Here is a 16,959-nt window from a genome sequence, read left to right on the forward strand (position 1 = left end):
GTTATGTTTCAGATCTTGAGTTACACCTTGGTAGTGTATAAGAATTTTTTCTTAACAGAGGATGGTGAGGAACTCCGTGGCAAGACAGATGCTGGGCTTTACTGCTAGATAACAGGAAACGGTCTCTTGCCTTCAAAATCCTGCACAGTGAGCCGGGGAGTCTGGCCACTCCTAACGCATCAGTTCACTGGGGTTAACAAGGAGTTGAAAGAGCAGTTACTTCCTTCTCTCAGATTAGTTTTCTTTTCTTTCTCATTAAATTGTATTTTTTAGAGGAATTCTTATTTTCAATCATCAGGTGTTTCTCTCACTCACTCACTCACCCCCAGGAAATAGAAAAATGTGGCACAAAAGGCAGGGGTCTAGTGCCCCTGAACCAGCTATCTGTTCAGAAGGCCACGTGGGTTTGGGGTACTGTAAATTGTCATACTCTGTGTCTAGTGAATTCTGAAAGGTCAATCCCTACAAGTGTTTGAGAGCCATCCTCAGCCTCTAAGTCAGGAGGTGGAGGGGTGGGGCCTAGGAACCTGCATATTCTCAACCTCCAGGGTGATCCTGAAGCATCCTCCAGTTTGGGAACCACACTGGTATAGAACACACTGCTACTAAAGCTGAAGTCAGAGGGCAGTCCCTCTGGAACCAGTTTAGCTTTGCTGTGCTGCAAAGAAATCTGCATATATGATGTTTATCAGTCAAGATGCCAGGAGGAAACAGGCGACACCATCGAATTATGATAATTTAAAGGGTATTTAATAAAAGGGTTGTTTACAAAGAAGTGGGCAGGGCGCAGGAAAGCCAAAAGGTCTAGTGCAGTCCCCTGGCTAGTAATGAGGGGGAATGGGGGAGGGGCGGGCTCTGTCGCATCCCAAGGCCTGAAGGGGCAAGATGAGAGAGTGGATACCTGAATCTGAGACAGAAATGCTTGTGGCGTGTGCTGCCTGACAGGAGCAGTGACCGTCCTTTAAGGGCAACTGCCAGTCTGAGAGGCCCCACAGGGAAGAGGTATCCTGATCTCACTCACTTCCTCCCTCCAGTCTCGGGTGCTCCCCTTGCTGAACCCAACTGGAAACCAGAGGCAAAGGAGCCCACTGGGGGAGGCAATGCAGAGAAGGCAATTTTCTGGATTGCAGAGCAGAGTGGAGGAGGGAGGGGTGTTTGGACCCAGCAGAGCAGAGGGGAGATGCCTGGTACAACACCTCTACGGTGTCAAATCTTCACAGACAGCAGCATTCCACACACAGATGCTGAGGCCTCTGATGCTGTGCCACGCCCACTCATGACAGCACCTGACGGTACAGGCACTGCAGAAAGGACACAACTTTGTCCAGGGAAGTACTGCAAAAATAAATCCACAAATGTACTTTCAAATACGTACTGAGCGCCAACTCCAGGAAAGACACGGTATTTTACTTCCACCTTGTAGTAAAGGTCTCGGTGTCTTTTATGTGAAATACAGTAGGGCTACGGCCGAGGGAAGTGCTCGTCAAGTTTAGTGAAGCCCCTGTTGCTATTCTTTCCAAAAGAAATATTCCACAGGAAAGGAAAACATCTCAGGTTTTTAAAGCGGAAACAAATTTAGCTTAAACTGCACGCACTCGTAACCTATAGCAAAAGTGACCCATTTTTTTTCTTTTTAACACACATGATTTTCCAGTTAGGTTTAACCTCCATGTTAGCAGATGATTAAATGCATAATGCGCTGTCAGGTGGCCTGAAACAAAAAGGCTGAGGGATGGGTTTATCCCATCTTTCATCTTCCCCCCAACCACTGTTCATTCCACGAAGCTTAAGAAGTTCTCAGGAGGCATCCTGTTTGACTGCCACTCTCTACTCTATGGTCACCTCCAGTGGTACCCAACAAATGCCTGTTGAATCTCTCTGTCTCCTTGCGTACCTGTTTCATTGGCTTCAGTGAAGGAAGCAGTCTCCTGAGTTCTCTGGTTTAGAGCGGGGTGCACTACCAGAGACGCCCCAGGTGACTTCAGAGGCACATCACAGACTTACAAAATGAGAACCTACTCCTTTTCCATTACTTCTCAAGCCTTCTCAAACACACAAGTCTCAGCTGGATGTTGCAGGTCTGCCACAGCTCTAGAACACCTGCTAACGCCCCTCTGCATCAGGCAGCTGCCGCCTTAGGCCCAGAATCTTCTACAGGCAAGGGCATCGACGAGAATGTAGTGACACTCTTATGTTCACTTATTTGTTTCACTGATTTTTATCTATTTATATTGAATGATACTGGTTTTCTACTTGAGGAGGTCATATAAAGTTTTTTTTAATTTAATTTAATTAATTTATTTTTTTTTGAGGAAGATTAGCCCTGACCTAACATCTGCTGCCAATCCTCCTCTTTTGGCCAAGGAAGACTGGCCCTGAGCTAACATCCGTGTCCATCCTCCTCTACTTTATATGTGGGATGCCTACCACAGCATGGCTTGCCAAGCGGTGCCATGTCCACACCCGGGATCCAAACCGGCGAACCCTGGAACCGAAGAGGAACGTGCGAGCTTAACTGCTGTGCCACCGATATAAAGTTTTTTTAAAAAATAAGTTTGGTATAAAAAATTAATTTAAGGGAAAGTATATAAATAATATAGGTGGTATGCAGATATGGAGAAAATCCTACAGGTGGTATACAAATGACTAAAGCTTGGGAAACACTGATCTAATGCTAAGTACACCTCACGAGTCAGAGAGAACTGGGTTTTAGTTCTAACTGCCATCAAATAGGTAAAATGACCCTTTTTTGGTGAGGAAGATTGGCCCTGAGCTAACTTCTGTTGTCAATCTTCTTTTTGCTTGAGAAATATTGTCGCTGAGCTAACATCTATGCCAATCTTCCTCTACTTTTCGTAAGTCGGATGCTGCCACAGCATGGCTCGATGAGTGGTGTATAGGTCTGCACCTGGGATCCAAACCTGAGAACTCTGGGCGGCCACAGCAGAGTGCAAGAACTTAACCACTATACCACCGGGCAAGCCCCTAAAATGACTAATTGTATTGCCTTGTAAACAAACGTTTCTTTCATTGAAGGTAGGAGATCTTCCGGTCAGAAGGGTTGCAGCTCAGAGAGAGGAATAAAAGTTTAGTAAAACTGCTTTGTGATCTGAATCCTGTCTTGTTTATAACATAACAAAGATGCCTGTAATAAATGATTAAACATTAAGGTTTAAAGATTTATACACAGTGTACCATCGTAGGATGAAAATATGGGAGTAGAGCTAATGAAGCGAGAGAAGATCAGCCAAATGCTGCTCTCCTCCTCAGGTCCACCAAGGGGGCCTTCGGCAGTCTGGGTAACGCAAGGAGAGACCTCTGATTCCCACAGACCTTCACTGAGAGCACCCCAGGGCCCTCCAGCCGGAATCAACTACAAAAGCATCTGTCACAGTATGTGCATCCTTTTGATGTCGGGCTGGTAAAAATCCTGCATATTCAGTGGTACTGATCAGGGAAAACACTGTCAGTAGTCACCTGCTGCATGAACTGCAAACCTCTTACACGTTTTCTTCAGCCCTGTTTCATCTCAAGTCATCTAAAACCCCAAATTCTAACCTCTTGACAAATTAATATTTATGTGCATGTTCCTTTTAAGTTAAGACCTCAAGTTAAGACCCTTTAGTATTTTAGGAAATACTAAGCCAACCAGTGGTTGATTTTTCTTCTTACAAATGTGAGTGTGGTGAAGCGGGGTGTTTAGGTGTGCTCACACTCACTTCCATGCACACCTGACCCCCCGGCTCTGTACGCCCCCATCCTCAAACCTACCCTGTGGGCAGAGCCGGAAACCAATGCTACTGGTCCCATCCCAGAAAGAAGTATTTGAAAATAAGTCTTCTGTCCTCTAGAGGCCTGGTTTATGCTTGCGCTTTGCTAAATATCACATACCAGCAGACGTTCTGGAGCTGGGGCCCTTTTCCTATGCCCGTCTGCTGTTCACTTCTTTTAAAAATATTTCTACAATACGTCTATTGTTCTCCGCTCACTATATAATTGTATGATATGGCAAGCCACTGCTCCTCAATGAATAAAAGTGTTTCCCAAAGAATAACTGGAGTTGCTTGGCACAGGGAGTGGACCTTGCCCAGCACCAGCTGACAGATGTTGCAAACGTAGAGCCCTCCACCCTTGCTGGATGTACAAGTGGCCGGTACTTGTTCATTCCGGGACCTCAGTTTTGGCCATATAAGATAGAGGAATACTATTGTATGCCGCATGATTCCATTTGTGGATTTTTTTTTTTTACTTAGTTGCTAGAATTACAGGAAACAAACAGACTCTTACTTAAGCTCTAAAGTTCAGATTCAAATGGAATGGTTTTAAACACAGCATGACAGATAGTAGCTAATTTGGGGAGAGGGTGAGTGTGGGTCAGACTCTCCTGTGCTGCTTATTCTAACAGGATCCAGTTTCACAAAAAGACTTGTTTGAGGACAAGGGGCAAAACATGGTTTTATGTTTCAGCGTCTGTCAAATCATATCTGTACTATACATAATTTTTTGGGTGCCTGCTCCATCCTTGTCCCTTTCTCTGGGAATCTATCCTGCCAACAATTCAGCAGCAAGCCATGTGACCAAAGCTAGTCTAGAAACACATGACTGGACAGGAGTGAACAACTGACTGGAAGGAGGCCCACTCTATACGCTGGCCAGGAACCTACAAATTGTGTGGGTTGGCTTAAAAGATAAATTGAGCCAATCAGATTGCTCTGCCAGGAATTCGGAATTAGAAAATGGAAAAGCTGTTGCTAGTTAGCTGTGGGTTGCTAAACTGACAGATCTTTCTAGTTGAAACACTTTTTTTTTTTTTTTAATTTGGGGGAGGGGAGTAATAAGCAGAAATGGCTAGACTAGGTATCTACAAAATCTTTTGCTTACCAAAAAACATTTTGGGTAGAACACATTTCCAAATCACTGCTCTTTAAATATAATTAGTAATTATTTGCTTAGGAGAACATTCGAGAAGGATGAAAAGCATGTACCTAATTCCTTGGTGAGTGGTGCAGGAAGTAGAGGCTATTGTGTGGTCCCTCTGATGCATGAAGTCTTGCAGCCCAATAGCTACTAGCTCTCAAGGTATCACAGGTGACAAGGAAGGTTGCAGCCTTGAAACGAGAACACAAAGGAAGAAACACATGCCAGCTCCCAGGGAACCCTCTGTACCCCAGGCCCCAGCCTGGCGTGTGCAAGGTGATCACACATGTCTGTGGAACTGTATGGGACAGAACCTGAACCAAGAGCAGCCTTACGTGGAAGTGGGACAGGCTTAGAGTTAAACTGGTGTAAGTGAAAACAGAGAGCAGCTGCTATCGGCGCTGTATCTAGTGAACGAAGGGTGTTCTGAGAACAGGCCTGGCTGGGCAGAGGCGAGGGTGTCAGGGCCTCCAAGAGGAGGGCAGATGGTGACACTTCAGGGCAGCGAACAGAAATGCCCACGGCAAAACCCTGTGACTCTTTCATCTGAACGGATGTGTTAATGGCTCCCATGGAGCGGGCATAAGAGGGCTTAGCGCATATGCCTCCATCTACTGTACTGGCTGTAAATAAACCATGTGCTTGTCTGCGCCATCTGCTTAGTGTGCACTTTGTGGAACTGTGGGAAGAGAAAAAAGTGTTTGGGGCCAAATGGCTAGAGATACTTTAGTTGTATATTTAGGAACCAAATATGCTGACACCGCTAAATTATTACATTTCCTTTAAAGTGGGTAATTAAATTTAAATGCTCCTTTTTTTATAAGCGAGGGAGCAGCGCTGGACAGTAGGAGGCCACACAGCTTCCAAAAGGTCAAAGAGCTGGTCACAGGCACAGAATGAGGCTGGAGACAAGTCCCCTACCACTGGAGTTAATCAATCTTGAGTTAGTCACACTCAACCAGTCTCAACTGCAAATTCTTCATCTATAAGTGAGGAACCTGTCACTCATCCTCCCCGGGGCAGTATTTTGAGAATTAACTCATGCTGAAAATATGAAGTTCTTTAGATAGAAGATATTATGAACATACAAAATGTCTTTATGGAGAGGGTCACGCCCTCTATAAAGTACCGAGTATACATTATACATGATCATTGCCCTCGTATACACATTGAGATTGCCCATTGCTCATTTTTTTAATTCCTCAAAATTATATAAATGATGCCACTAATTCATTCATTAAACAACTATTTACTGAACATTTAAAATGTTCCAGACCCTGGAATAATGCTAATCAGAAGTAAGACACCTACAAGTACCATTAAGTTCTAAAATCACAGACTTAGTGTGTTGCAAGTCATTTCTAAAATACGCAGTTGGATTTCTGTTTTCAAAATTAAACACTTGGTATTTTCCCCACTTCTAGATTTGTGGTTATCTAAAAGTGATTTCAAAGAATTCAAAGCACGCCCTCAACCAACCTACATGACCTTTTCCTAAGACCTAACAGTGCAGCAATTTTAGCTAGATAATATACAAATGCCCAGAGAATCCAACAACTTAAGAGGAACCATAAAACAGCATGAGCAAATTGTTCCAGTTTATGAAATGCAACCATGAGAGAATAATCATACTGGGTTAGCCTCATTTATGAACTATATCTCATCTTGATGCAATCCCCAGAGATAATGTAGGTCAAATTGATCAAATGAATTCCCAGGGTTGCTTGAATACTTTTTATGGCGCTGAACTTTGACTATCAGAATTTGCTTGGAAGAAAGAAGAGGTAATGAGTGTAGGGGTGGTTAGGGTTAGCGCTCTTCACTCAGACAAACCCCCACACCATAATATCAGCTACCTTACCTCTCTACGCCTTGGTTTTGTCATGTACAAAATGGAGATAATAATAATACCGATCTCACACGTTCTCCAAGAAGCGTCAGTGAAACAGTAAAAGTCCCAGTACATGGCAAGGACTCAGTGAATGTTAGCTATGACAGAGAACTTCACTGCGTGGGAAGAGAATTTGCAAGGGGGCCAGAGCGTCATCAAAGAGGTGTTAGTGAAACTGGAAAGTGGGTTGAGGATGAGAAGGGGGACCTTGCAACTGCTAAGTTCCCACGGCAACTCTGCCACCCTTGCTAGGCAGAAGGCACAGAGGTGACAATAAACTTGACGGAGATGGATCTTCCTTCCAATCTGTCTCGGCAAGACACGAGCTGAAGGAGAGAGTGCAGGCTGCCCTGGACACAGCCCTGGGAAACCTTAATTCCTCATCATGTCCCAGCGCGGGAGTGCCTCAATGCCATCTTGATTTATGTTAACTCTGAAAAGAGAAAGCAGTTTCCTCTGGAGGAGTTTAGAAACTAAAGCGGAAAATCCCATGCCAACAAGCTATTTCAACACTATTCTTGTTAAAAATTTCTAAAACATGTCAAAATGGTGGGGAGAAAATGAAACCTAACTATTGGGTGAACTTTCAGAAGCGGCTTTGGCTTTATAAATTAAGTTTCGATTCCAAAGACAAAAGTGCAGAGGAGAACGAGAAGGCTGTATTCCATTGATGATGTCCCTGGTTCTCACCCAAAACAAAACGAAGGCAAAGCCTGAAGCATGAAAAGATTTTTTTCACTGCAAGCTTTTGGAATTCCGAAGGAGGAGGATAAAGATATAACTGGAGCTGTGAATTTAATGCAGGTAAATTTTGATCTTCCTTTTAACGAAAGATTGAAAATAATTAGGAACCTGAAATGGAAAAAAGTTTCTGCAAAAATTTTATCTACATAGACATTAATATGTACTATGTGTAGAATTAAATTAAGAAAACATAAACCTAAATTATGAATTTCACCCAGTGACAAGGTTTTCAAGGAGCAATGCTAAATGAAATACATATTTAAGGAATATCTATTTGGTTTGAGCCTTTGAAAAAACCCAAACTTATTCTATAACAAAAAAAATGGAAAATGGTGATAAAATAAAGACAATTTTTTTAGCCAAAATGAACTCAGATGGAAGTTTTAGGGGCAGAAATACAAGCCAGGGTCTGACAGCTGAACACACAAGATGAGCACAGAAAATATTTGAGTTGCTACTTTCAGAAAATGTACGAAATGTAATTCCTAGACAATCTCAACAAGCAAGGCAGGTAAATTAGTGAAATCACAGTTGCGTGTGTGTGTGTGTGTGTGCGTGTGTGTGTGCTTTTAAACGATTCGCCACGAGGCTTCTTTGAAGAGTTGGTTTCCCTTAAAAAGAATTTGATAAACAAAAATTTAATTTCATCACTATTCAGTAACACAACTACTTCAAGAAACACAGCTCAGCCTCATGGGACGAGACGTTGAAAGCTGAGAAAGATTCAGTCCCCATTCAGTCAGTGCAAGATCGCCTCGCTGTTCTCCTGGGAGCAGAAGCAGTGTAGACAGGCTACAGCCGAGGCCCCCTGCAGTCCGCAAACTGTTTAAACGTCTTCCCAAATAACAGAGAAAACAGTCATATTATTTCTGATTGCATAATAAGAAGCAGATCTGAACACTGAATTAGGAGGAACCGAAATGTTTATAGCCTTAATTGCCCAAAATATCTTTCAATTACACTGAATCTTCATCCTAATAAGAAATTTATTACAAATAAATATCAACACAAACAAAATTCTCCATTAAACCAGTATTAAAAAATAAATCTGGGTAACTACTCCCTCCCATTATTGAATAGTTAAGTACATTACATTTGCTGAAATTCAAAATGCTGCGCAGTTTTAGTATGGTCCACTTTTGAAAAATATGAATCTAGAGGAAAAAAATACTAGGATAGAATAGCCCCCAACCCAGAGACACTGGTTGTCTCTGAGTGGCGGAACTTCAGTAAAGGAATTATATCCTTTTCTGGGTGTACCAAATTTTGCTAAAAATTTCTACAATAATAAATGTAATATTTATTGAGCATGAATCAGGTGCCAGGCAGTGCAACATGCATTCTTTATCTCACAGAATCCTCATAGCTTCGCAAAGTGGGTATTACTATTATCTCTGCAGATGTGGAAGTGGAGACCAAAGTAACTAATACCTGAGGGGTGGGGGCGACTCGAACTCAGACACGTCTGTCTCATAACCATTCTGTTTCAACTGAATTTCATTTGTGGCTAGAAAAAAAATTATGTAAAAATAAATTTAAATACTAGATAGCCAGGTGAAAAACTAATGGAGATAATATACTTTTGGACATTTATGTGTAAGATTTTTGTTAGGTACTCCTTAATTACCTCTATGATTTTTTTTTGTATTTTCAGAAGTATGGCATCTACTTGAAGATAAAAGGAAATTAAGTCTTACACAACACTAAAATCAACTAGATTTAAATCAGTAATAATATTTACACAACATCCTTCCAGTTACCAATAACCCTGCGTTGATTCTAACCCGATCCTGAAGAAGTAAGTTAAAAAAAAAAAAAGTCTTCCCTTTTTAGAGGGATAAAATTAGGATTCAAAGAAAATGGTACTGCATAGACCATATGGAGCCTACAATTTCTGAGTGGTTAAACTCCCCTCCCAAGCACACTACAAATCAAAGAAATATAAGCTAAAACAGTGGAGCATCATTTTTCACCTGTCACATCGACAAAGATGGCAACCAATGAAAAATATTATCCTAAGAGTACTGAAAAACTGACACCATTGTAAACTTTTAGTCAAGAGTGCTTTGGCAATAAATATGGATCAAACTTCAAAATGTGAAAACCCATTGACCAACCAATTCTTCTCCTAGGGACTTATCCTAAGGAGAAAATGAAATTAAGTATGCAAAGATGTCTGTTGCAGTGTTGGTTGTTCAATGCAGTGTTGCTTATAACAGAACAGCCAATAGTAACCTAAATATTTGTTGATAGGGGAGTTGGCTGCTGTGGCTCCAGAATTTGGCGTAGTGTCTACTACACGTAGGACTAAAAAGAAATATTTGGTGGGTGAATGGCACAATGAGTAAATTAATAGGATATAGCTATACAATTGAATTTTATGCAGGCATTAACATTTCTGATGTAAAGCTATACTCAATGACACAGAAAGGAGTCCACAGCATTTTGTTAAGTGATCAAAACAGACTACAGACTAACCTATATAGTATAATCCAATTTACATAAATCATATTTATGCCCACCTGTGTATATATGTGCAGATGTCTGGGAGGACACTATGGGTGGGATTTAGATAATTTTCACTTTTTTTGTTATATTTTTCTGTATTATTTGGATTTTCTTAAAAAACAGTAGCTATATACTTCTATTTGGTTGAGGAGAAGCCTATTTAAATTTTCATCCCAACCACTCAAGCTATAGAGGAAGATAATACTAAGTAACAGACAACATTCAGAGGATAAAATTTGACAATTTCTTTTCCCTCGATTTCTCAAATACTGCTGTGCTAGAGATTCTCTTTTCTGCAACTTACTCTTACAACATGCCTGAAACAGACTGAACACAGGCTCATCTGTTTTAAAACAGTTGCAATAAATGCCCTGGTACCCATTATACTGAAGAGAGAATCTCAATGCACGATATTTCACTCTCTTGGCTTTCTCAGTCCAGACTCTTCTGAACCTGGCCTTGTTAACTTTCTGGCCGACTCTCATAGGCCAAGGATGCTCTCTGGGCTCTGTGTGCATCCAAGTGTATTTGCCATCCATAGACTCCATCTGTCAGATCCACACACAAAGACCTCAAGTTATTTGGCAAAGAAACACTGCTTTTCTTGAATGCTGGATTGAGTTTAAAAGTGGATGGCTTGTATTAATAACTAATGGTTTCTGATCATTTTTATTTTCAATCGAGGAGAAAATACACCCATCCCTGAAACAAATGACAAAGTGTCTCTCTTTGGATTCAAACAAGAGCAATGCAATTGCCTCCATTGGGGCACTGTCTGGTTAGAGCAGTGCCTGCCTGCGACTCTGGCCAGCCTCTGAAAGCAGGAGTCAGGGCCAACAAATGCTGCATCCATGCACATGTGCCCTGAAGAATCAGCCAACTGTGAGAATGAGAACATGTACGAGCTGATGACTGACGAGCTGCCTCCTCTGGATGCCATTTATCTGAATTACAAAAATTCACTGAAATTTCTCTCTGCCACGCCAATGCATGGGTTCACCAAGTCAAGAATAAGCTACACGTTTTGGTCTCATAGTATTTTCCCCCAAATAATCATGTGTAGATCGAGAGCAAGATGGAGGGCTGGGAGGACAGACAGACTACTGGAAGAAGACACACATCTATTGCTTTCCTCCCATCAATTCCTTGGTACAATATCAACCTGGGTGGGTGCTGAGAACCCAACACGCAAAGCATTCTAAACACCCTGGGTGATAGGGTGGCTGGCTTGATCTGATCAAGCTGATTAGGGACTTAATGCTGCAAATCCTCTTTTCAAAAAAGGCACCATTGTATATGAAGATAACCCTAGTGACATGAGCTTTGAGTTACATTTTCAGTGGTGGCGACAGTCTGTAATCACACCTGTTTGATGTGGTACCACTCATTTACAAGATGCGTAGCCACTTACAAGATGAGGAGCCTGTGCCGGTTGATGCCTATGGGCCTCCTGAGAAAGGAGCCCAGACCACAGCCTGTCGCAGGAGCCCGGCTCCATCATGGTAATGAGTTCCTGATCTTTCAGCCTGGCTGCTGGCATTGTTTTCTCTGATGCTGCTGTCACGTGCCTCGTCTACCTAGAGCTGTCTCTATCTGAGCCACACCTATTTCCTGAGGGATATAAAACTCAAACAAACTGCAAATAAACAATACAAAATATGATCTCATGCTGTCTTGCTGCTGTTCCTCTAAAGTGTAGCATCGTGGCAGCTCCCTGCTGTACAAGTACCATTTGATACTCCCTTTTCCCTTTCAGTTACTTCTTTCGCTTGCTTTTTACCCTCAGTCCATCAGCTCCCTCTAATGCCTATGTCCCTCCTAGACCGTCCCACCCCACCCCAGCCCACCAGGACTCTGGTTCTCAGGCTCACCAGGCTACAAAAAGTGCTCTTGCTAAGTTCACTGGCAAGTTAAACTCCCTTGTTCTCAAGAGTTCAACACTGTCGGCAGCTCTCCCCAGCAGTCTTGGCCATGTTTGATCATCTTCTCTTGCCCAAGCTGCTCCTCTCTCTTTGCTCATTTTGGTCAGAGGAATAGCTACCTTCCCAGACCCATAAACTCAGAGTCTTCTCTCATCCCCTCCATCCAGGCAGGCTGCCACCATCAACCCTGGAGATTCGATCTTCCAAGAGGCTTGCAGTGCATCCAGATTTAATACAGAGAAAATAAAATAACAGTCCCAAAAGGAGTCTGTAAACCAGAGTACCACATACAAACACAAGATATCAGTGTGGGCACGATCATTTTATTTCATTTCTGTTCCCGGTCAAAGTCATTCAAACTCTTATTCTGGTATTTAAATCCTTCTGTAATCTGGACTCGCTTTAAGTCTCCAACAAGATCGTGGATTGCTGTTTTATGATAGTCCCCTGAAATTGAATATTCTTTCCTCAAAGAACCTTCCTTTCAAAACACAGCACTTGAGCCACATTCTCCAAGACCTTGACCCAGATTAAATTGAGTTTTAGCCACTTCAGTAACCCCTTGGGCAGAATTTTAATTAGTTTAACAGACACATGTGCATTGCAGAGGTCTTTATGTAGCTGCCATTTTCCTGCTTCCTTATTTTCTAATTTGTGTTTGTTTATTCATTTCTCAAATTTGCGCAAGTAGGGATCATGTCTTGATATGGACTATCAGTGACCCACTGATTTCAGCTCATTACTAATGATAGATTAATCCCACCTCCCTCACTTTCTTCTATATACAAACAAATTTTAAAATATTATTCCCACATACTCACCCTTGGTGTCTCCTCCAGAGAGTCTGGTGATGAGAGAGTCATTTAAGAGTATTTAAAAGCCTCATTTCAACTCAGGAGCAAGAAACTCATCCATCCCTGATAAAAATGGCTTAAGGATAAATTCCAAACACCCAAGTGTTATTTTCTTTGCCCCACAAACCCAGGAACATTACGTGACCATGACACAAGCTTGGACGACATCCCACGGCGATCAGATGATGGATGTTTTCATTGGTTTCTCCTTAAATTAGGGCTATTAACGCCAGCATGATACTGAATGGGAACCCTCAGCAATAGAGCTCAAATTGTATCTGACAAGGCTCACTTCATAAACCTCAACTGTTTTTCTACTGAAGAGATGTTGTATTAAGTCAATTCTGTTTATACAACCATTATGCATTTATATTCTCTTTAAAGATAATGACACTTTTATGAAGAACGAATTGCACACAAACTACTATCTGCCTTGGAAAGATGCCAAAACACATACTCATTTAAAATATACAAAACAAAAACAACCAGCCACCAATACTTCTCCAATACTACCAAAACAAGGGGTGTACAGAACTCTATTTTGCATAGTAAGATGATCTTAATGAGGAAAGCAAAATTAATAAATATTACTGTTAAGAATGACCTGAGAAATAGATTAACTGAACCTTACAATGATTATACTAATATATTTACTCAAGAGCTCAGGATATTTTGAATTTAAATGATGACAGAATTTAATATTATATACAGTCATGTGTTGCTTAATAACAGGAAGATGTTCTGAGAAATGTGACATTAGACAATTCTGTGGTTATGCGAACATCACAGAGTATACTTACACAAGCTTAGATGATATAGCCTACTACACACCTTCTACACACTAATCTTGATGCACCGCCCTTGTATATGTGGTCCATCATTGACCAAAACATCGTGATGTGGCACATGACTGTATAATATAAATTAGAATAATTTTCTAACTGAATGACCAAAAATACCAACATTCACTCATTCACTCACTGAATATGGATTGACAGGTGCTCTGATAGACAGGGGAATATGAAAAGACACTGTCTCTACCAGCTCAGAGTCTTAGGGAAAACAGACACTCAAACACAAAAACAACAATGTTAAGTACTGTAATTATTCAATAGGCTATACTCAGAAACTCCCACATAGATCTACGTATAGTGACCAGGGTTATCTCCAAGCAGTATCTATAAAATGATCTGATTTATGTTAACGATAAACCAACTAGATTACATGGCAAAGGGTCAGAAAAAGAGACTCATTCAGAGGTCAACCATGGTTACTTCTGGGAAGCGGAGTGGAAAGAAACATAGTAAAAAAAAAGACTTTATCTTTTTACTTTACATACTTCTGTTCTTGTCTGAATTTTTTTAAATAACCTATATGTTCATGTAATACTTAACCAATGAGGAGATAATAGTGATGGAAGCAGACAGTGGAGGAACAGCCAATGAGCAGACATGGAGACGAGTTAGAAGGAGAAGGAAAGCCAGAAGAGGGCGGAGTCATGGAAGCCACAGAGGACAGTGTTGACAGGGAGGGTGGGTCTACCAAATCTTCAGATAGTGTAACAGAGGTAGAGGAGGATGAGGACCCAAGAAGGACATGTGACAAAGGAGGAGGAATCTGTAAGTTGGGATATGGCTGTTTCCATGGATCAGCAGCATCGGAAATAAGGCTGCAGCAGGGGGAAGATGGGGTGTGAAGGAAGGAGCAGCAGGGCAGACCAAATGCCACAGGACAGGTGACATGCACGAGCGAAGTGAACTGGGAGCAAGCAAAATGATGCTGCCCCTTCTGTCTCTTCCACGTTGCCAAATAAGTACAGAAAAATACTTGTTCATTTGCAAAAATCAACAGTACAAATGAGATCATGAATGGCATCCAGCATTTGTGGCCACAGATTTCAGGTGTGGGGGCCCACAAAGAACCGGACAGAGGCCCAGGAACCAGTGGCAGGGATAATGTTACATAGCTCCAGCCCCAGCAAGGGCTGCCCAGTGTTGTCAGATCATCCTACTTTTAAAGAGAAGCCATAAATCTGGATTTTTAAAAATGTGAAATATCCTGCCTTTTAAATGCTGGCTCAAATTTTTGAAAAACTCTGGACTAGGGAAAATATGTCTGTGCGCCACCTTGGGCATTGTGACTCTTTACAAGTTTGGCATTGAGGAGAAAATGTAGGCTAAAAAGTTTATTCTTTCTCTCCTTTTTCTAAGAATGAGAGCTTTTCATATGTCACTAGGCTAAGGGCAAAGACTTGATGGATAAAAACCAACCTCTCTTTTTTATTTTTTAAATATCCAATATTTGAACTAAAAAGGGCTTAATTTGTTTTCCTTTAAGAGTCTACATACTCACATACACTGCTGGTAAACATTTAATCCAAACTCTTGTAACATGCTAACATAACAGACCTCAGCTAAATGTTACAAGTGTTAAAATATGTGTTTGGGTGGGAAGCACAAATTGAGTGGTGATCGTTAAAAGGAAAACACGAGGAAGGACCAACAATTCTCACAGAAAATACATAAACACTCAAGTTGACTTTCAGTTTATCAAATTTCCTCAGGAAAGAACTTCCCATTTGCAGCTGACTTACATTACAACAACACACCCAACAATTGCATTAGAATGCTATTTTTAATCAGTTCATCATATTACTATGCCTCAGGAACTGAAAGCAAGAAGTACATAAAGTCATCAACTATGGATACAGACCATTCACAATTCAAATAGTATTTTTAACTTGGAAAATAGTGGAAAAGAAAGGTATCAACAGTTGATACTGTGATGTGAGTGCCTGGTCTTTAAAAAACCTTCATTGCACACTTTTGAAAACTAAAAGACATCTACTGCAAGACGTGAAGAATCTATGTGGTAATGACTCATCCATGATAATATCACCGGGTGGGTCATTGCCATGGAATCTATTTTAAGCTCATTTAACTTTCCTGTGGTCCCTATACAGTTTATCAAGGGACAATCAGATGATGATAAGTATTACTGCCTCTACTTTCAAATGATTTTCCTCCTGACCCAACAAATACAATCTCAGGCATGTGAAAAGAGAACTCTGCACATTAGGCTTAACTTTCTAATGAAATTTAGGAGAAAGCCTTGACACCGTCATTGATTAGCACAGAACCCTGCACCGCATCTTGTTAACACTGGGTGACGTTCTTGCCTAGGGTTGCCTGTGTCTGGTCTTTCTTTCTTTCTTCTATCCTTCATCTTCAGCTCATACGTAGTTCTGCCCTAGCCTGTCTTTCCCCATTCACTCTGTCTCGTCTATTTTGCCTTCCTTGCTCCCATTCATTACTCTGGATTTCTCTTTGTATTTGCTTGGGTGTAGCTGTTTCGTTTCTCTGGTCTCTTGTCCCTTCTTCCATTTAGGACCCTCTCCCATCTGTCTCCAAATTCACACTAGCTTCCAAGCAGGGTGCTGACTGAAAGCCAGCCTTAGGGAGCCACAAAATGCATTCCTGTCTACTTAATCCCCAAGGTTCTATTGTATCAAGTTCACAAATTCACACACCTAACCAACCTGGTTGTCAAAAAGTATCTTTGTTTTATACTTGTGACAAAGGAACCGCTTCAAGTTTCCTGTATCTTTGAAAGCTCCTCCCAGCTCCCATCTCTGTGCATTGCAGGCGTTTTCTCAGACTGCCAGGCCTAACAGAAGCACTCCGTTCGTCATGAAACCTGCTAAAAGACCGAAAGAGCCAGAAAGCTATCGTCTCTGATGTGTGGGAACAGTGGAGCACAGAACTTACCAGGATCTCTCTGGGTTGCAGGCAAAGAGGCCCGGACCAGTCTCTGTGTTTCCAAACAAGACAAAGATTCCACCCCACAGGTCTCTGGGAGAACATACCTCTTTTCCATTTAGCTCTATGCTTTCAAGACCTTTGCTGAAACAGATTTAACTGCCTCTAACAAACATCAAAGAGTCAGTTTTAGAATTGGGTTTCCCACCCAAACAAATGTGGCAACTGAAATAACATGGAATTTCTGGGATGGACGTTACTTAGAGGCATCATTATAGGAGAAAGAACACAGTTTTTGTAACTAGTCAGACTGGGGCTCAAACCCCGGCATTCTCTATACAGCACAATACCAGGCAAGTGACTCG

At 41.5% G+C, this 16,959-nt stretch overlaps 1 protein-coding gene and 1 long non-coding RNA gene across 9 annotated transcripts in view; one reads left to right on the forward strand and one right to left on the reverse strand.

Moving 5' to 3' along the window:
- FYN (FYN proto-oncogene, Src family tyrosine kinase) overlaps window positions 1–16,959 on the reverse strand; it is a 204,456-nt gene that overhangs the window by 135,720 nt on the left and 51,777 nt on the right. The window contains exon 1 of one of the 8 annotated variants that reach the window (XM_023650946.2): window positions 12,804–12,934. The exons of 6 other annotated variants lie outside the window; for them this stretch is intronic. The gene's annotated coding sequence lies outside the window, so the exon portion shown is untranslated. Of the gene's footprint in view, window positions 1–4,985; window positions 5,104–12,803; window positions 12,935–16,959 lie in introns of those variants that run through there. One more of the 8 variants, XM_070225431.1, reaches the window with a different exon arrangement.
- Window positions 7,004–11,727, forward strand: LOC111775344 (uncharacterized). Its single transcript, XR_002810954.2, has 3 exons — window positions 7,004–7,612; window positions 9,207–9,350; window positions 10,745–11,727. It is a non-coding gene; the product is annotated as an uncharacterized lncRNA (long non-coding RNA).

Source organism: Equus caballus, chromosome 10, assembly GCF_041296265.1.
Source record: "Equus caballus isolate H_3958 breed thoroughbred chromosome 10, TB-T2T, whole genome shotgun sequence".
Classification (NCBI taxonomy): domain Eukaryota; kingdom Metazoa; phylum Chordata; class Mammalia; order Perissodactyla; family Equidae; genus Equus; species Equus caballus.